We start from the raw sequence: 21,254 nt of genomic DNA on the forward strand, positions 1-21,254 counted from the left end.
CCAGAAAACCTGTCTTTATAAATTAGATTCTTAAAGCTAAACACAGTTAACTCTTTCAGTCCTGACAGAAGGGTCTGTCACACATTGCTTAAAGAAGTTTTGATTGCTCTAGATATGGAGGAGTCCAGTCCTCTTGATTCTAGAACTACTAAACGTTTAAATTCAGTTTATAAACCTCATGTGTTAATTCCGGAAGTTTTTCCCGTTCCTGATGCTATCTCAGATGTGATTGCTAGGGAATGGGATAGTCTGGGTACTTCATTTACTCCTTCTCCAAGGTTTAAGAAATTGTACCCTGTGCCATCTGATAGACTGGAATTTTGGGATAAAATCCCTAAAGTCGATGGGGCTATCTCTACTCTTGCCAAACGTACTGCTATTCCTACGGCAGATAGCACTTTGTTTAAAGATCCTTTAGATAGGAAAATTGAATCTTTTTTGAGAAATGCTTATTTATGTTCAGGTAATCTACTTAGACCTGCTATCTCTTTGGCTGATGTTGCTGCGGCTTCAACTTTTTGGTTGGAGACTTTAGCGCAACAAGTAACAGATCATAACACTTATAGCATTGTTAAACTTCTTCAACACGCTAATAATTTTGTCTGTGATGCCATTTTTGATATCATTAGAGTTGCTGTCCGGTATATGTCTTTAGCTATTTTAGCTAGACAAGCTTTATGGCTTAAATCCTGGAATGTAGATATGAGTTCTAAATCAACTTTGCTTTCTCTCTCTTTCCAAGGTAATAAATTGTTTGGTTCTCAGTTGGATTCTATAATTTCAACTGTTACTGGTGGAAAGGGTGCCTTTTTGCCTCAGGGTAAAAAATCTAAAGGTAATTACAGGGCTGCTAATCATTTTCATTCCTTTCGTCAGAAGGAGCAGAAGCCCGATCCTTCCCCTAAAGGAACTGCTTCCGGTTGGAAACCTAATCCAATCTGGAATAAATCTAAGCCTTCCAGAAAGTCAAAACCAGCCCCTAAATCCGCATGAAGGTGCGGCCCTCATTCCAGCACAGCTGGTAGGGGGCAGGTTGCGATTTTTCAAAGATGTTAGGATCAATTCGGTTCACAATCTTTGGATTCAAAACCTTGTTTCACAAGGGTACAGAATAGGTTTCAAAGTAAGACCGCCGGTGAGAAGATTCTTTCTCTCACGCATTCCAGTCAATCCAGTAAAAGCTCAGGCGTTTCTGAAATCTGTTTCAGACCTAGAGTTAGCTGGGGTAATTATACCAGTTCCAGTTCTGGAACAGGGTCTGGGGTTTTATTCAAATCTATTCATCGTACCAAAGAAAGAGAATTCTTTCAGACCGGTTCTGGATCTAAAAATATTGAATAGTTATGTAAGGATACCAACATTCAAGATGGTAACTATAAGAACTATTCTGCCTTTTGTTCAGCAAGGGCATTATATGTCTACAATAGATTTACAGGATGCATACCTGCATATTCCAATTCATCCAGATCACTTTCAGTTCCTGAGATTCTCTTTTCTAGACAAGCATTACCAGTTTGTTGCTCTTCCGTTTGGTCTAGCAACAGCGCCAAGAATCTTTTCGAAGGTTCTCGGTGCCCTTCTCTCTGTAATCAGAGAACAGGGTATTGCGGTATTTCCTTATTTGGACGACATCTTGGTACTTGCTCAGTCTTCACATTCTGCAGAATCTCATACGAATCAACTTGTGTTGTTTCTTCAAAGACATGGTTGGAGGATCAATTTACCAAAAAGTTCCTTGATTCCTCAGACAAGAGTAACCTTTTTAGGTTTCCAGATAGATTCAGTGTCCATGACTTTGTCTCTGACAGAAAAGAGACGTCTGAAATTGGTTTCAGCCTGTCGAAATCTTCAGTCTCAATTGTTCCCTTCGGTAGCATTATGCATGGAGATTTTAGGTCTCATGACTGCTGCATCGGACGCGATCCCTTTTGCTCATTTTCACACGAGACCACTCCAGCTTTGTATGCTGAACCAGTGGTGCAGGGATTATACAAGGATATCACAAATAATATCCTTAAATCCCATTGTTCGATCATCTCTAACGTGGTGGATGAATCACCATTGTTTAATTCAAGGGGCCTCTTTCGTTCGTCCAACCTGGACTGTGATCTCAACAGATGTGAGTCTATCAGGTTGGGGAGCAGTTTGGGGATCTCTGACAGCGCAAGGGGTTTGGAAATCTCAGGAGGCGAGATTACCAATCAATATTTTGGAACTCCGTGCGATTTTCAGAGCTCTTCAGTACTGGCCTCTTCTGAAGAGAGAATCGTTTGTTTGTTTTCAAACAGACAATGTCACGACCGTGGCATATGTCAATCATCAAGGGGGGACTCACAGTCCTCAAGCTATGAAAGAAGTATCTCGGATACTTGTATGGGCGGAATCCAGCTCCTGTCTAATTTCTGCGGTTCACATCCCAGGTGTAGACAATTGGGAAGTGGATTATCTCAGTCGCCAGACGTTACATCCGGGCGAATGGTCCCTTCATCCAGAGGTTTTTCTCCAGATTGTTCAAATCTGGGGACTTCCAGAAATAGATCTGATGGCCTCTCATCTAAACAAGAAACTTCCCAGGTATCTGTCCAGATCCCGGGATCCTCAGGCGGAAGCAGTGGATGCATTGTCAATTCCTTGGAATTATCATCCTGCTTATATTTTTCCGCCTCTAGTTCTTCTTCTGAAAGTAATCTCCAAAATTCTATTGGAGCGCTCATTTGTACTGCTGGTGGCTCCAGCATGGCCTCACAGGTTTTGGTTTGCGGATCTCGTTCGGATGGCCAGTTGCCAGCCTTGGACACTTCCGTTAAGGCCAGACCTTCTATCTCAAGGCCCTTTTTTCCATCACGATCTCAAATTATTAAATTTGAAGGTATGGAGATTGAACGCTTAATTCTTAGTCATAGAGGTTTCTCTGACTCAGTGATTAATACTATGTTACAGGCTCGGAAATCTGTCTCTAGAAAGATTTATTATCGAGTTTGGAAGACTTACATCTCTTGGTGTTCTTTTCATAAATTCTCCTGGTATTCTTTCAGAATTCCTAGAATTTTACAATTTCTTCAGGATGGTTTGGATAAAGGTTTGTCTGCAAGTTCTTTGAAAGGACAAATCTCTGCTCTTTCTGTACTTTTTCACAGAAAGATTGCTAATCTTCCTGATATTCATTGTTTTGTACAGGCTTTGGTCCGTATCAAACCTGTTATTAAGCCAATCTCTCCTCCTTGGAGTCTTAATTTGGTTTTGACAGCTTTACAGGCTTCTCCATTTGAGCCTATGCATTCTCTGGACATTAAATTACTTTCTTGGAAAGTATTGTTCCTTTTGGCTATCTCTTCTGCTAAAAGAGTTTCTGAGTTATCTGCTCTTTCTTGTGAATCTCCTTTTCTGATTTTTCATCAGGATAAGGTGGTGTTGCGGACTTCATTTCAATTTTTACCTAAGGTTGTGAATTCTAACAACATTAGTAGAGAAATTGTTGTCCCTTCGTTATGTCCTAATCCTAAGAATTCTAAAGAAAGATTGTTACATTCTTTGAATGTAGTTAGAGCTTTGAAATATTATGTTGAAGCTACTAAAGATTTTAGAAAGACTTCTAGTCTATTTGTTGTTTTTTCTGGTCCCAAGAAAGGTCAGAAGGCTTCTGCCATTTCTTTGGCATCTTGGTTAAAGTCTTTGATTCATCATGCTTATGTGGAGTCGGGTAAGTCCCCGCCTCAAAGAATTACGGCTCATTCTACTAGGTCAGTTTCTACTTCCTGGGCCTTTAGGAATGAAGCTTCTGTTGATCAGATTTGCAAAGCGGCCACTTGGTCTTCTTTGCATACTTTTACTAAATTCTACCATTTTGATGTGTTTTCTTCTTCTGAAGCAGTTTTTGGTAGAGAAGTACTTCAGGCAGCTGTTTCTGTTTGATTTGTCTGCTTATAATTTCAGTTTTTTTCATTATAAGGATTAAAACTTTTTGATTTGGGTTGTGGATTATTTTTTTCAGCGGAATTGGCTGTCTTTATTTTATCCCTCCCTCTCTAGTGACTCTTGCGTGGAAGTTCCACATCTTGGGTATCTGCTATCCCATACGTCACTAGCTCATGGACTCTTGCTAATTACATGAAAGAAAACATAATTTATGTAAGAACTTACCTGATAAATTAATTTCTTTCATATTAGCAAGAGTCCATGAGACCCACCCTTTTTTGTGGTGGTTATGTTTTTTTTGTATAAAGCACAATTATTCCAATTCCTTATTTTTTTGATGCTTTCGCACCTTTCTTATCACCCCACTTGCTTGGCTATTTGTTAAACTGAATTGTGGGTGTGGTGAGGGGTGTATTTATAGGCATTTTAAGGTTTGGGAAACTTTGCCCCTCCTGGTAGGAATGTATATCCCATACGTCACTAGCTCATGGACGCTTGCTAATATGAAATAAATGAATTTATCAGGTAAGTTCTTACATAAATTATGTTTTTTCCAATACCTAAAAGGTTTACAGAAATTATTACTAAGGAATGGGATAGGCCAGGTGTGCCGTTCTCTCCACCTCCTATTTTTAGAAAAATGTTTCCTATAGACGCCACCACACGGGACTTATGGCAGACAGTCCCTAAGGTGGAGGGAGCAGTTTCTACTTTAGCAAAGCGTACCACTATCCCTGTCGAGGACAGTTGTGCTTTTTTTGATCCAATGGATAAAAAATTAGAAGGTTACCTTAATAAAATATTTTGTCAACAAGGTTTTATCCTTCAGCCCCTTGCATGCATTGCCCCTGTCACTGCTGCTGCGGCGTTCTGGTTTGAGTCTCTGGAAGAGGCCTTACAGGTAGAGACTTCATTGGATGACATACTTGACAAGCTTAGGGCACTTAAGCTAGACAATTCTTTTGTTTCTGATGCCATTGTTCCTTTAACTAAACTAACGGCTAAGAATTCTGGTTTTGCTATACAGGCGCGCAGAGCGCTATGGCTTAAATCATGGTCAGCTGATGTGACTTCAAAGTCTAAGCTGCTTAACATTCCCTTCAAGGGGCAGACCTTATTCGGGCCTGGTTTGAAGGAGATTATTGCTGATATCACTGGAGGTAAAGGTCATGCCCTTCCTCAGGACAGGTCCAAATCCAGGGCCAAACAGTCTAATTTTCGTGCCTTCGAAACTCCAAGGCAAGTGCGGCATCAACCTCCTCTAATGCAAGACAAGAGGGATCTGGTGCTCAGTCCAAGGCGGTCTGGAGGCCAAACCAGACCTGGAACAAAGGTAAGCAGGCTAAAAAACCTGCTACTGCCTCTAAGACAGCATGAAGGAACGGCCCCCTATCTGGTAACGGATCTAGTGGGGGGCAGACTTTCACTCTTTGCTCAGGCATGGGCAAGAGATGTTCAGGATCCCTGGAGATTATATCCCAGGGGTATCTTCTGGACTTCAAGGCTTCTCCCCCCATAGGGAGATTTCACCTTTCACAGTTATCTGCAAACCAGATAAAGAGAGAGGCATTCTTACACTGTGTACGAGACCTCCTAGCTATGGGAGTGATCCATCCAGTTCCAAAGGAGGAACAAGGACAGGGTTATTACTCAAATCTGTTTGTGGTTCCCAAGAAAGAGGGAACATTCAGACTAATTTTGGATCTAAAGATCTTAAACAAATTCCTAAGAGTTCCATCATTCAAGATGGAAACTATTCGTACCATCCTACCGATGATCCAGGAGGGTCAATATATGACTACAGTGGATCTAAAGGATGCTTACCTTCACATTCCGATACACAAAGATCATCATCGGTTTCTCAGGTTTGCCTTTCTAAACAGGCATTACCAGTTCGTAGCTCTTCCCTTCAGGTTGGCTACAGCCCCAAGAATCTTCACGAAGGTTCTAGGGTCCCTTCTGGCGGTCCTCAGGCCACGGGGCATAGCAGTAGCCCCTTATTTAGACGACATTCTAATACAGGCGTCAAACTTCCAAATTGCCAAGTCTCATACGGACATAGTACTGGCATTTCTGAGATCGCATGGGTGGAAAGTGAACGAGGAAAAGAGTTCTCTATCCCCATTCACAAGAGTTCCCTTTCTAGGGACTCTGATAGATTCTGTAGAGATGAAAATTTACCTGACGGAGTCCAGGTTATCAAAACTTCTAAATTCCTGCCGGATTCTTCATTCCATTCCGCGACCTTCGGTGGCCCAGTGTATGGAAGTAATCGGTTTAATGGTAGCGGCAATGGACATAGTGCCGTTTGCACGCTTACATCTCAGACCGCTGCAACTATGCATGCTCAGTCAGTGGGATGGGGATTACACAGATTTGTCCCCTCAACTGAATCTGGACCAAGAGACCAGGGATTCTCTGCTCTGGTGGCTATCTCGGGTCCATCTGTCCAAAGGTATGACCTTTCGCAGGCCAGAATGGACAATTGTAACAACAGATGCCAGCCTTCTAGGTTGGGGTGCAGTCTGGAACTCCCTGAAGGCTCATGGATCGTGGACTCAGGAGGAGTCTCTCCTTCCAATAAATATTCTGGAGCTAAGAGCGATATTCAATGCTCTTCAGGCTTGGCCTCAGTTAGCGTCTCTGAGGTACATCAGATTTCAGTCGGACAACATCACGACTGTGGCTTACATCAACCATCAAGGGGGAACAAGAAGTTCCCAAGCGATGTTAGAAGTCTCCAAAATAATTCGCTGGGCAGAGATTCACTCCTGCCACCTATCATCTATCCATATCCCAGGTGTGGAGAACTGGGAGGCGGATTTTCTAAGTCGACAGACTTTTCATCCGGGGGAGTGGGAACTCCATCCGGAGGTGTTTGCACAAGTGATTCATCACTGGGGCAAACCAGAACTGGATCTCATGGCGTCTCGTCAGAACGCCAAGCTTCCTTGTTACAGATCCAGGTCCAGGGACCCCAGGGCGACTCTGATAGATGCTCTGGCAGCGCCCTGGTCTTTCAACCTAGCTTATGTGTTTCCACCGTTTCCTCTGCTCCCTCGACTGATTGCCAAGATCAAGCAGGAGAGAGCATCAGTGATTTTAATAGCGCCTGAGTGGCCACGCAGGACCTGGTATGCAGATCTAGTGGACATGTCATCCTTTCCACCATGGACTCTGCCTCTGAGACAGGACCTTCTACTTCAGGGTCCTTTCCAACATCCAAATTTAATTTCTCTGAGACTGACTGCATGGAGATTGAACGCTTGATTTTATCAAAGCGTGGCTTCTCCGTGTCAGTCATTGATACCTTAATACAGGCACGAAAGCCTGTCACCAGGAATATTTACCATAAAATATGGCGTAAATATCTTTATTGGTGTGAATCCAAGGGTTACTCGTGGAGTAAGGTCAGGATTCCTAAGATATTATCTTTTCTCCAAGAAGGCTTGGAAAAAGGTTTGTCAGCTAGTTCCTTAAAGGGACAGATTTCTGCTCTGTCTATTCTTTTACACAAGCGTCTGGCAGATGTTCCAGACATTCAGGCATTTTGTCAGGCTTTAGTCCGAATCAAGCCTGTGTTCAAACCTGTTGCTCCACCATGGAGCTTAAACCTGGTTCTTAAGGTTCTTCAAGGAGTTCCGTTTGAACCTCTTCATTCCATAGATATAAAACTTTTATCTTGGAAAGTCCTTTTTTTGGTAGCTATTTCCTCGGCGCGTAGAGTCTCCGAGTTATCTGCCTTACAATGTGATTCTCCTTATCTGATTTTTCATTCGGATAAGGTAGTCCTGCGTACCAAACCTGGGTTTTTACCTAAGGTGGTATCTAACAAGAATATCAATCAAGAGATTGTTGATCCATCCTTGTGTCCTAATCCTTCTTCAAAGAAGGAATGTCTATTACACAATTTGGACGTGGTTCGTGCTTTAAAGTTTTACTTACAAGCTACTAAGGATTTTCGACAAACATCTGCTTTGTTTGTTGTTTACTCTGGTCAGAGGAGAGGTCAAAAGGCTTCGACAACCTCTCTTTCTTTTTGGCTTAGAAGCATATACACTATGAGACTGCTGGACAGCAGCCCCCTGAAAGGATAACAGCTCATTCTACTAGAGCTGTGGCTTCCACTTGGGCCTTTAAAAATGAGGCTTCTGTTGAACAGATTTGCAAGGCGGCGACTTGGTCTTCGCTTCATACTTTTTCAAAATTCTACAAATTTGATACTTTTGCTTCTTCGGAGGCTATTTTTGGAAGAAAGGTTTTACAGGCAGTGGTACCTTCCGTTTAAGTTCCTGCCTTGTCCCTCCCTTCATCCGTGTACTTTAGCTTTGGTATTGGTATCCCATAAGTAATGGATGATCCGTGGACTGGATACACCTTACTAGAGAAAACACAATTTATGCTTACCTGATAAATTTATTTCTCTAGTGGTGTATCCAGTCCACGGCCCGCCCTGTCATTTTAAGGCAGGTTATTTTTAAATTTAAACTACAGTCACCACTGCACCCTATGGTTTCTCCTTTCTCTGCTTGTTTTCGGTTGAATGACTGGATATGGTAGGAAGGGGAGGAGCTATATAACAGCTTTGCTGTGGGTCCTCTTGCAACTTCCTGTTGGGAATGAGAATATCCCATAAGTAATGGATGATCCGTGGACTGGATACACCACTAGAGAAATAAATTTATCAGGTAAGCATAAATTGTGTTTTTTTCTGTAATGATTCGATAGAGCACGCAATTTTAAATAACTTTCTAATTTACTCCTATTATCAAATTTTCTTCGTTCTCTTACAATCTTTTTCTAAAAAGCAGGAATGTAAAGTTTAGGAGCCGTCCCATTTTTGGTCCAGAACCTGGGTTACACTTGCTTATTGGTGGCTAAATGTATGCATATGCTGTTCTTCTCTGTGCAGAGAAGTGATGACAGACCTGATTGTGCAGACATGAGAATAAATAAATAAATTAGCTGTGCTAAGATCCAGGAACTGTTAGTAGTTTTAGACTGCAGCTACAGGTCTTTATATTAGCAAACCCCTAAACCCTTCCCCCCTCCTGAGTAATTGTAATTATTTGACTGGTTGTTCGGTGGGTCAAAGGTTCCTTTTTTCTCTTACCAAATGTGCAATAGTAAGCTTTTACGTGCATCCATTTGTGTTGAGAGAGCTTTTCTTATGTCTGACTTTTGTTGACACTGTTCACTCGACTTTAAGCATGAAGCACAGACAGCATTTGCATTGTGCCGTGTGATACACATACAGGGTCCTGGACTCCATCGTTATGATGCTGCCCACTTGTAACTGCTACTTCCACTGTAGGTTGGAGAAGGCAAACACAAACTGTTCCTTTGTACAAGACACCAATCTAAATAAATAAATGGTAAACTGAAACAGCAGTATGTAGAAACATGCCTATGCGACCCAGTAAACATAGTGTTGTGACCCAGTAATGGATCACGACCTGCTCTAGAGAATATGAGTGTTTAAAAAATGGATAATATTAAGGTAAATAAAACTCCAGGACCAGATGGAATGCACCCAAGGGTTTTACAGGAATTTAGCACTGTTATAGCCAAGTCTCTACTCTGGATTTTTCAAGACTCATTATCCTCAGGCATAATACCCCAGGACTGGTGTAAAGCTGATAAGTGCTGTATAGCCAACTTGTCCCCGCACCCAAATTTGTTATTGCTTTACCTTCCCTCTTTTACTTGTTCCCCAATCAAGACACCACACCGGTGTAGTGGCAAAATTAACAAGGTCACTTTATTTTAAAATCAATTCCATAAGTAACGGCAATGAGTCCCCTAACTAAATCCCCCCGTAATTGCGGCTGAACTTGAGACAACCGGAACCAACAATTGCCAAAGAGGGGGGTCAGGGAGCCCACACTCCCCCAGCCAGCCTACCAGGTGCTAAACTTACACCGCACCAAAACGCTGCATTGCGCATGTGGAAAACTTTACTGGCTCGCCCGTCGGGGTCGTAGACCTATATTTCCACTTACGCCCTGTGCGTTACTCGGTCAAACCATGCGCCAACACTGGCTGCCAATTACCGCCACCAAAACAAATATAAACAAAAAAGAGGGGACTCTTTTGCCACCACCTCCCTATACTAATGACTGCACCACCCAACTCGTGACCTCCACTCACCATGTTTTCCAGGGTGTTCCTCCAGCCTCTGATAAATGTACCGTCCGGCCTGTACATTTCTGCGTTCTCCACCCTGAGCTCCCCGTGTCTGGCCACTGTATGCCTTTCCGGCTCATGTAAGGTCATGAGAAACTGTGTAATAGCACTATTGATGCGTTTCCTAGCTCTAAAACCTCCTCTCTGATGCGTTTCCTAGCTCTAAAACTTCCTCTCTGGGATTCTACTCCCCACCAATTCCGTCTTGATATTATAGAAGACCACACCAGCCTAATGTGCTGCCATCGAGCAACGAGCCATCTGAAATCCAACTTCACTGCCGCAATCAGGTCGAGCTTCTGCCAATATTCTATTTCATTTCCTCCCAAATGAATGACTATTATGTCTGGGGCCCCTGCTTGATTAATGGCCTGCGTCAAGTGCTCCCATCTCATGCCTCTCTTCCCTAACCACCTTATTGAAACTTTGCTATTGTGGAAACCCAGCTGCTGATTGTTATCCCTTGTGGCCTTAACCGCTGCCCAGTTTATGTAGGAGTGCCTGATTATCCAAACTCTCACTGCCCTCACCCTTTTACATGTGTGACAGGAAACAAAGAAGAGATATAATTACCAAAACAAATTATAAAGAAAAACATGCATACACACCCATGCTTCCTACCTAATAGTGTAAGTATAAAAATTCTCTCTCAACAAAATATTTTTTTTTTTTATGGCCGTATGTATTTCCTAAAACAATCTGAATTCCATCTACCTAATTTCTTAATCTGTTGATCGCCAACGTGGCTGCTCCTATCCTAAATGAATGAGTGTTATACCTGCTCGGTTCCCATCCCAGTCCTTGGACTGCTAACTTCAGCACTCTCCTGAATTGAAAGATCGACACCGGTTCTCCTCCCTTATGCTTGAATAACTGAGCCCTCCCTTCTGGCCTGATACCCATATATTTGGTCAACGTTTTTACAGGACAAATGTCCCTATTTTTCTCCCTCTGAATAGCTATCCAACTCCCTTTTCCGTCCTGGTCTGTTTTTGACCTCCATATATACACCATAAGCGAACTGGGGTATAGACTTGCATGACTCAGCTGTAATCCCCCTTCCGGGTCCCGTTTATTTCTTGCTACCACTTCGTTAACCCTAAATGCCCCTGCGAATGCTAAGGCGTATACTGCTTTGAACAATATGCTTTGCAATGAACCTTGAATAATTGGTCCAAGTCCTGGAAGCCACAGATCACTTTACCAGGTCCCATAGGATTCTTTTTGCTCCACCACCTGCCAAAGATAGCATGGGCAAGCCATTCCAATCTTTTCTGCCTTAGGCGCTACTTTCCAGAATACGTCCCACATGCCCTGTGATAATGCGTCAGCTAATATATTTTGAACCCCAGGCACATGTTTGGCCGTGAAGGTAATATTACTCTGCATGCATCTCTGCACCAGTATCCTCAGTAATTTAATTACTGGCGGTGATTTTGATGCCAAGTTGTTTATGGCATGCACAACACTCATATTATCTGTCCAGAATCTGACGCTCTTGTTACTTAATCGCTGGTACCAAATTTCTACCGCCACCACTATGGGGAAAAGCTCCAGGAGCGTGAGATTTTGCGTCGCCCCTATCTCCACCCATGCTTTCGGCCATTGTTCTGCACACCATTGTCCCTCTAAATATGTGCCAAACCCGTGTGAACCTGCTGAATCTGTGAATAGGTGCAACACTTGGTTTGAATGTGGGCCATCCTGCCAAATCCGTACCCCATTAAATTGTGTTATAAACTCCGCCCACATTTGCAAGTCCTGCTTCAATTCTTCTGTTAGGTTTATTCTACTCCTAGGGTTGTCATACCCTGCTGTGGCCTGTTCTAAACGCCTATTAAAAACCCTGCCCATAGGTATCACCTTGCAAGTGAAGTTAAGTAACCAAGCAAAGACTGAACTTCTTTAAGTGTCATGTACTGTACTGTGTGTGCCTGATCTAGCTGCTTTCCCAGATTTTTAAGTTTGTCCATGGGTAGTCGACATTCCTGTGCCACCGTGTCAATTTGAATCCCTAGGAATGCTAGTGACGTCACTGGTCCCTCAGTTTTTTCGTGTGCTATGGGAACTCCCATTAAGTCTAATAACGTCTGTAGCTGAACCATTAAATACTTGCACTGCTTTGTTCCCTTTTTCCCAGCAACCAAAAAATCATCTAAGTAATGGGCTACTGTCTCCATGTCTGTTCTTGCTACCAACATATCATGTATAAACGTACTAAACTCCTCAAAGTATGCATACGAAAGCGAACATCCCATTGGTAAGCAACGGTCATAGAAGTATTGGTCCCTAAATTTGATTCCCATCAATCTATAGCTCTCCGGATGCAATGGAAGTAGTCTGAATGCTGACTCTATATCTATTTTTGCCATCTCTGCACCAGGGCCTATTGATTTTATCATTTCCAAAGCCTGGTCAAACGATTGGTATTTAACTGAACAAATCTGGTCATTTATTGGGTCATTAACCGAGGTACCCCTGGGTGCCGACAAATGGTGGATTAACCTGAACTTCCCTTCCTCTTTTTTTGGCACCACCCATATTGGTGAAATTATCATATCCCTTAGTGGAGGTGTTATAAAGGGCCCCACCATTCTCCCTAATTTCCTTTTGTATTTTGCTTTCCACCTCTAACGGGTACTGGTAAGCTGAAATTAAGTTCCGTTGTCTCCCCATTTTAATTTTCCCTGTGTTTGTATAATTAAACCGTGCCTGAATAACTGTGTAAGGAATGAGGCCCTTGTTGTATTGTGATATGCCCTTAGCATAGCCAGTATTACTGGTATATGTAGTGGAGTAAAGCTACTGAAATCAATTTGTTTGGGAAGCGGGATTTCCCGTCCCCTGCATGGCCCGAAAGGGCCGCTTGCCGTGCCTCGTGCATTCTACCCCTGGATGGCCCCCCTTACAGTACCTATAAACATGCTTAAATCCGCAACTCTGTCGGTCGCATTTTTTGTCATTATACCCCCAACGTATCTTTTTCATGTTATCGTCAGCTGCGGTGCCTGTGTAACTGCCGCTAGTATACGCATGTTTGAACCTCTGACTATTGTCTGGCTTAACCAATCGAGTCCACATATCTAATTCCTTTGTACCAAAGTACTTAACACTAGTCTCTCCTAGCTTCTTCCTAAATTCTGTGTCATAGTCTCTCCAAGCCTGACCCCCGAAAGTGTTGTACACCTCCAAAATAGTATGAAGGTATCTAATTAGGCTCTCCCCCTGCTTCGGCCTGTCCCTTAAGTAACATGCCGCGTAAACTAGAAATCATTTAACCCACTGTAAAATATCCTTTCTAGGTACCTCCTTCTTATGCATTTTGTCCCCTTTTGCTTCCTTGGCCTTCACTGCCTCCTTTGTTAACTGAAACACATCCATATACCGGCCAAGCCTGGCTTTGCTAATTGTCTTCTGCTTTAAGTGTTCCCATAATGGGTCTAGTTCGCATTGTACGCCTAGCCTGTTCCCTGCACTAGGTAACACTGCACCCAGCTCCCCGGTATTATTAAACTCCCTTGAACATTTGTTCACTGTTGGTGCATTCCTATGCCCCCTCTTATCTTTTCTGCTCAATTTCTTTAACATTTTCAATATTTTGTTACATTTCTGCTGACTACCCTCTCCCTCTTCCGATTCTGAATCAGAACTACTGGATTCTGAATCAGAACTAGAACTACCTCCCCCATCAGAGCATTCAAGCAACATTTCTTTGTACTCACTCAGGTCCCTGGAAGTTGCTGCCCGTTCCACCATATCATTTCCTTGGCTGCAGCTCCTGCTGCTTTGTTCTCTGCCCTCCTTTCCATGTCCTAGTGTTTGTCCTTTGGCCGAGCCAAAATGCACTTGATTGTGGGTAGGTGATGCCCATCCCGCCGTATCCTGTAATGATAGCGGGTAGGGGAAGGGAGGGAGACAGGAAGGGGGATGTAGGGTGCTAATGTGGTTCCTGGAAGTGGACGGGCATGGGTGGGTATAAGTCATACCCTCCAAAGATGGGTACCAAGAAACTGCTGGGGGATCCCTGCCTGGGATATAATAAGACCCCCTGCCCGCCACATGGTGGCTCATATAAAGGGGCTGACTCAGGGAAGCACTGGCCCTGCTATGGGGGTCCCCCCTATCCTCCCATGGCACCTCATCCCCCCTCTGTTCTGTGCCATCTCTGCCGGCCTGTCCCTTACTGTTAGAATTGCCCCCTAGTCCGTTACCGGAATTGCTCCCTAGTCTGGTGCCTTTACTATAGCCCCTGGCCCTATTCTCATTAACCCCCATGTGGCTTGGGGCCCTGTAATTCACATAATGCGCTCGTTTTGTAGGGGAGAGAATGGAGGAGCAATTCCCCTCCTCCAATCCCTGGCCGGAGCCTGCTCGTTTACTAGGGGAGGGAACGGAGGAACGTCCGTTGTCCTCCGTTCCCCAGCCGGCCGATTGTGAGGGCCGCGCAACCGGAAGTGATGTCAGTGTATCCGTACACTTCCGGTTGGACCGTTTCGGGAAAGAAGGAGGGGGCTGAGTGTCGGGTGCCATCTTAGAAGTGGACGACCGTGCCCCATCTGCACCGGATGCCTGCTCTACGGAGGGAGCACCGCTGGAGGCTTGAACTGCAGGTTCCCTAAGAGACCTGCGCGGGGGACCTTGGAGGAGCAAGGGGGAGGTTGGGAGGGCTGGCGGAGGCTGAGTTGGATGTCGGCCATCTTTTCTGCTCAATTTCTTTAACATTTTCAATATTTTGTTACATTTCTGCTGACTACCCTCTCCCTCTTCCGATTCTGAATCAGAACTACTGGATTCTGAATCAGAACTAGAACTACCTCCCCCATCAGAGCATTCAAACAACATTTCTTTGTACTCACTCAGGTCCCTGGAAGTTGCTGCCCGTTCCACCATATCATTTCCTTGGCTGCAGCTCCTGCTGCTTTGTTCTCTGTCCTCCTTTCCATGTCCTAGTGTTTGTCCTTTGGCCGAGCCAAAATGCACTTGATTGTGGGTAGGTGATACCCATCCCGCCGTATCCTGTAATGAAGCACTAGCCCTGCTATGGGGGTCCCCCCTATCCTCCCATGGCACCTCATCCCCCCTCTGTTCTGTGCCATCTCTGCCGGCCTGTCCCTTACTGTTAGAATTGCCCCCTAGTCCGTTACCGGAATTGCTTCCTAGTCCGGTGCCTTTACTATAGCCCCTGGCCCTATTCTCATTAACCCCCATGTGGCTTGGGGCCCTGTAATTCACATAATGCGCTCGTTTTGTAGGGGAGAGAATGGAAGAGCAATCCCCCTCCTCCAATCCCTGGCCGGAGCCTGCTCGTTTACTAGGGGAGGGAACGGATGAACGTCCGTTGTCCTCCGTTCCCCAGCCGGCCAATGGTGAGGGCCACGCAACCGGAAGTGACGTCAGTGTATCCGTACACTTCCGGTTGGACCGTTTCCGGAAAGAAGGAGGGGGCTGAGTGCCGGGTGCCATCTTAGAAGTGGACGACCATGCCCCATATGCACCGGATGCCTGCTCTACGGAGGGAGCACCGCTGGAGGCTTGAACTGCAGGTTCCCTAAGAGACCTGCGCGGGGGACCTTGGAGGAGCAAGGGGGAGATTGGGAGGGCTGGCGGAGGCTGAGTTGGATGTCGGCCAGGCCGAGGCCTAGGAGGGCCGCAGGCCGGATTTAAGGCCTGTGTACTGGATCCCTGCCAAGCGCCTGTACCGGGGGAGGTGGAAACGGGGTGGGAAGAAGGGGAGGGTAAAGGAGTTAATTCACCATAATCCGAGGAAACCAAGGGGGAAAAGGGGGGAGCTGACCTGGAATGGCCTTCAGCTCCATAGGGACCCTCACCTTCGCTGGAGCTTGATGCTTCTGAGGAAAGGGGGGGGGGGAGAACAGGGGACCTGGGAGGGCCTGCTTGTGATTTTTTAGCATAAAACTCACCTGTAAGCCTTGTCTTCCTCCTAGGTAACCGTATGTTGAGCACACTGTCCTGCAGCCTTCTTGGTGGAACCTGCTTCCTGATTCTTCTCTCCATGATCCTGCGATCTGTGAAGAAAGAAGACAAGCTGTGAACTGATCCTGCTGCCTTGGTAAGTCCCTAATATCCCTGACTTGTTTTCTAATCCCTCCCCTATTCTTTATTCCTATCCCTATCTCTCCCTTAAACCTGCCTACTTCCTTTGTCTGCCTGCAGTTCCCTCCCCCCCCACGCCTGTTGTGAAAAAGGGGGGGGGGGACTGCCAGCTTCTTGTGCTCCTCCATTGACCCACCCACTTATTGTGCTCCTGTCACTGCCCATCTGGGCACTCCACACTCATGTAGTTCCACTTTTTAAAATGGGAAGCAGGGCTGATCCAGGAGGCTGTAGACCAGTTAGTCTGACATCAATAGTGGGGAAGATACTTGAAGGGATTATAAGGGATTATATTGATGAGTATATTTGTGTAAACAAGATTATGAGTTCATATCAGCATGGTTTTATTAGAAATAAACACTTCAAGAATTCACAGTCCCCAGGCAAACAATCAAACAGGCATTTTAAATAATAATAACCTCCACACCAACGACTCCCTCTGAGTCCCACAAGTTGCGGCTAGTGTGAGGATGTTGAAAGTACAATAAATCCCTTGCTGTGCCTTGTGAATTTTATGGATACTGCAATAAAGTGGATGTTTTAAACGCAATATTCTCTCCTGATTTCATTGATCCTGGATTTGCAACTTTGTCGCTTTATTAGAAATAATTTCAAATTATTCTAATTATATTATACGAGGAAATAAGTAAAAATATATATAAAGAGGAATAAATTGATGTGATATACTTGGATTTTGCAAAGGAGTTTGTAAAGACATTTAAAGGGACAGTTCACCAGAAAATTTCCTCCCCTTTAAATTGTTCCCAATTATCCTTTTTACCTGCTGGAATGTATCAAATTGTTTACAAGTAGCTCCTTTACCTTATTTGAAATAGTTGATTTTGCCTGTTATATCCCCACCTATACTAAAAGTTTGTATACTGGAGTTTAGGCTATTGAAAGCCTAAGTAAACACAGCCAGCAGAAGAAATTACACTCCCAATGGGGTGCAGGATAGTTAAGTAATAAAATGATAATTTTAAGGCGGCAGACAGCAATCATCCCGGTCAGATACGATTGGGATGATTGACACCCCCTGCTAGCTAGACGATTGGCCTCGAATGTGCAGGGGGGCGGCATTACACAAGCATTTCACAAGGAATGCTTGTGCAATGATAAATGCCGACAGCGTATACTGTCAACATTAAGCGATGTCGGGCGGACATGATCCACTACAGCAAATCATGTCCTCCCGCATCTTAATAAATCAGCCCCTAAGTATAAAGCTTTGGTTTTCCAGCCAAATATAAGATAAGGAAGCAAGTGTGTGTACACAAAGTGATAACACAATGAGATCTGATATTACCTGAAGCTCAACTCATTGTAATAGGCTGTGGTTTCAAAGCACAAAACCAGCTACTTCATATACACAAATAAACCTGAAAATGCAATTTCTCAAATATTTTATACTCTGGTTTAACAAGTCATTGGAAATACATTAAAGGAAAAACAATTTTACAGTGTACTGTCCCTTTAATAGGGGAAAATGCAAGGTTCTAAATTTTGGAAGTAAAAATAATCAGGCAATGTATTATTTAAACAGGCCTAGAGGAAAGTGATTTGGGAGTAGTAATAGATAACAAACTAAAGATAGATGCACAATGCAGGGCAGCGGCTTCTAAGGCTAATAAGATACTAGCATGTATTAAAAGAGGCATTGATTCAGTGGAGGAAAGAATAATCACTGTCCCTATATAAATACCTGGTAAGACCTCACCTTGAGTATGGAGTGCAGTTCTGGAGACCAATCTCAAAAAAAAAATTGCAGACTTAGAATAAGTTCAGAGAAGGGCCACAAAGCTAATAAGGGGAATGGAGAATTTAAGCTATGAGGAGAGGTTAGCCAAACTGGGTCTGTTGTCTCTAGAAAAAGGCGCTTGTGAGGTCACATTTTTACTTATATATATAAATGTATTCAAGGCCCATATACAGAGATGGCAGAAGCTCGGTTTACTTCAAGACAATTGTTTGTGACAAAATGTCACAATTTAAGGCTGGAAGAAAGGAGATTTAATCTCCAGCAATGTAAACATTTTTAATTGTAAGAGCAATACAATTGTGGAACTCGTTAACTGAGGAGGTAATAAATTCCAATACATTTAACAATAGTTTAGACACATTTCTGGCTAGAAACAAAATTCAGGGATATGATTGCTTGTGTTTTAATGGGATTAATTTAAGCTGAAAGTGTTGAAAGTGGCGACGCTGTGTCACCTCCAGGGAACCAAGCTGCCCCCATCTGCTGAGTCAACCTTGTTGCTTTCCCCTCCAAAATAAAAGAGCTCACAATAGTGTAGCGGATTTCAGGTAGGCGCACAAACTGGTTATACTCATGAGATTGCAGTTAAAATAAGTATTTTATTAAAATCATCACAAAGGTGTCTTCAGGTGCAGCTTCAGGTTTTATTTAAAATACAGTTCAACGCGTTTCGGCTAAAAGAAGCCTTTATCAAGAGCATAAAGTTAAAACAATTTCTGGAACAAATGGTTTAATTTAAGCTCAACTGGAGCTTTTTTAATAATTATATTAAGTTTTGTATAGATTAAACTTGTCACAGCCTTGTCTGGATTTGAACCTGGAACTCATGATTCACAAACTATTTCTCTGTTCCTGAGCCACCAGATGGCTTTTTATTCTTTTTAAATTTTTGAAGACCTGTTACCTGCAGTGGATTGCCCTCTGGCTCCCCCTGAAGATAGTTTTGCAATCAGCAATCAGCTCTCCAATAAAATGCTGCTTCATAGACCACTCCCTACCCTGACATTGAGGTTCATCTTGTTCCTGTTGTTAGTGCCTCTGGCCTGGCTTGAATTTCCTGTTTGGTTCTTGAATCCGACTTGTTCTCTGACTACCCTTTTGGATCACCATTGGACTATTGTAATATTTTAGTATATAAAAGTATATGCTTAAATAATGTGCAGCATTTTTAATGCAATATACGTAAATTAAAGTGAATTCACCTGTTCACATTTATCATTTAATTCAAACTTCATAGCAAGTTATTTGGCCCAGTAGGATTCAGGTTTGTTTGTTTTTTGTAAATATTTAGATTACATGTTTTTGACCACACAAAACAGAATAACATAGATGGAATGTGAGAGCAGTATGGAAAAAATTATAGGAACATATATTGTATAATCAATCTGTGTTAGTGATACAAAATAAATCAATTAATGAAAAAACTAAAATGTAACAAAACACTGTGCACTAATAATTCTGGAATTTGACAATAATTATAGTACACCCTGAAGAAAAAAAAATGTATACATGTTTATTATTGTACTAATAAACTAGTAAGCTTTTTCTTGGAACTAGTAGCATTTTGGGATCATTTGCCCATGGCAACAGAGAAAGGCAAGAATATACAATGTAGAAGTCATGGTTTATATTAAATGTGGTTGGCTCCTTATTCAACATCTCTGATCCTTTCTGTTTAGGCTCTGAAATTAAAAGATGATTGAGTTTTTATTGCACCAGCATTACAGGAAAATGTTCTACAACTCAGGTATTGTCTGCATGAAAATTGAGGTGGTCGAATGTGCTGAACGTGCAATTTGTTTGATAGAACGAATAGTCCTGTGGACATTCGTTTTGGACAATGGAATGTTGATAAGAATGAAAATCCATTAAAATATGTTAATTGAATGTTATATCTGGTTTTCAAATGTTGCTTTTGTTTTCAAATGTTTAGAATTAGTTTGAATATCCACATTCAAAATTCTGAATGTAGCATTCAATCTAACAAATACTATTCAGTAGTTCAATCGTTCATGTGATAGGGAATTTAGTAAACTGATACATATTAGATATGATGATTTTAATTTTTCTATTTCTATTCTTGCATAATTTGAATATTGCATTTAAAGAGAGCATTAGAAATACTATTACATTAAACAAATGTTGTACAAAAATCAAAATTCAAAAGAAACGAACAAATGTGTTCATTTGTTTCTTTTTTTAAATGTTGCAAAACATTCACCCATCGTTACATGAAACTAATATCTAGAAGAATCCATATTGATGGCTAAATAGTTATCATTATTGTAGAGACGTGTTCCGCAAGGCCCAAGATTTACCATATTGAAAATGTCAGAACCATTTATGGGTTAATTGTTTTTTGGACTTTTAAAGGTCTTCAATAACAGGGTACAACTAGTGTACACTTCCTCTGGTAATGAGTTGCGCACAAATACTTCTTAATTATTTCAATATCAATTCAAACAGTTTTAACTTAAAGGGACAATAAAGTCAAAATTAAACTTTCATGATTCAGATACGGGATGCAGTTTTAAACAGCTTTCTAATTTACTTTAATCATCAAATTTGCATAGTTCTCCTTGTATTCTTTGTTGAATGCTAAACCTAGGTAGGCTCATATAATCATTTCTAAGCCCTTGAAGGCCGCCTCTTATCTCAGTGCATTTTGACAGTTTTTCACAGTTAGACAGTGCTAGTGTGTCATATAGATATTATTGTGCTCACTCCCGTGGAGTTATTTATGAGTCAGTACTGATAGGCTAAAATGCAAGTCTGTCAAAAGAACTGAGATAAGGGGGCAGTCTGCAAAGGCTTAGATACAAGGTAATTACAGAGGTAAAAAGTGTATTTATATAACCGTGTTGGTTATGCAAAACTGGGGAATGGGTAATAAAGGGATTATATATCTTTTTGAATAATAACAATTTTAAAGTAGACTGTGAGTTTAACAATTCCTGTGCCAATTTGTTTTAGTATGTTTAAATAGTGATCATTTAGATTCACAATATAATTTGTTTTGAGATTTCTGAGGGAGTAGACATATGTTTATCTCCACTGTGCATATGAGAAATATCAGAACCTTTTGCATGGATGCAAAAATGTGCACTCTTTACCCAGAGTTAAATACCTTATTGTGTGCCAGATTACGAGTGGAGTGCTATAGTTTGCATGTGAACAATTATGTGTTTTCACGTTAGTTTGTGAGCAAGGTAATTTGCGCTCATATTAGACGTTGAATGTAAATGCGAAAGTGTGAGCACAAAGAAAAAAGTGTCACAAA

At 42.5% G+C, this 21,254-nt stretch overlaps 1 protein-coding gene across 4 annotated transcripts in view; it reads right to left on the reverse strand.

Annotated features, from left to right (window-relative positions):
- Positions 1 to 16,199, reverse strand: part of LOC128667087 (complement factor B) — a 139,548-nt gene extending 123,349 nt beyond the window's left edge. The window contains exons 1-2 of one of the 4 annotated variants that reach the window (XR_008403292.1): positions 16,023 to 16,198; positions 13,824 to 15,794 (exon numbers count right to left, since the gene is read on the reverse strand). The gene's annotated coding sequence lies outside the window, so the exon portion shown is untranslated. Of the gene's footprint in view, positions 1 to 9,028; positions 9,200 to 13,823 lie in introns of those variants that run through there. The other 3 variants (XR_008403291.1, XM_053721976.1, XM_053721975.1) reach the window with 3 other exon arrangements.
- Positions 16,200 to 21,254: the final 5,055 nt, after the last annotated feature.

Source organism: Bombina bombina, chromosome 7 (assembly GCF_027579735.1).
Source record: "Bombina bombina isolate aBomBom1 chromosome 7, aBomBom1.pri, whole genome shotgun sequence".
NCBI lineage: Eukaryota > Metazoa > Chordata > Amphibia > Anura > Bombinatoridae > Bombina > Bombina bombina.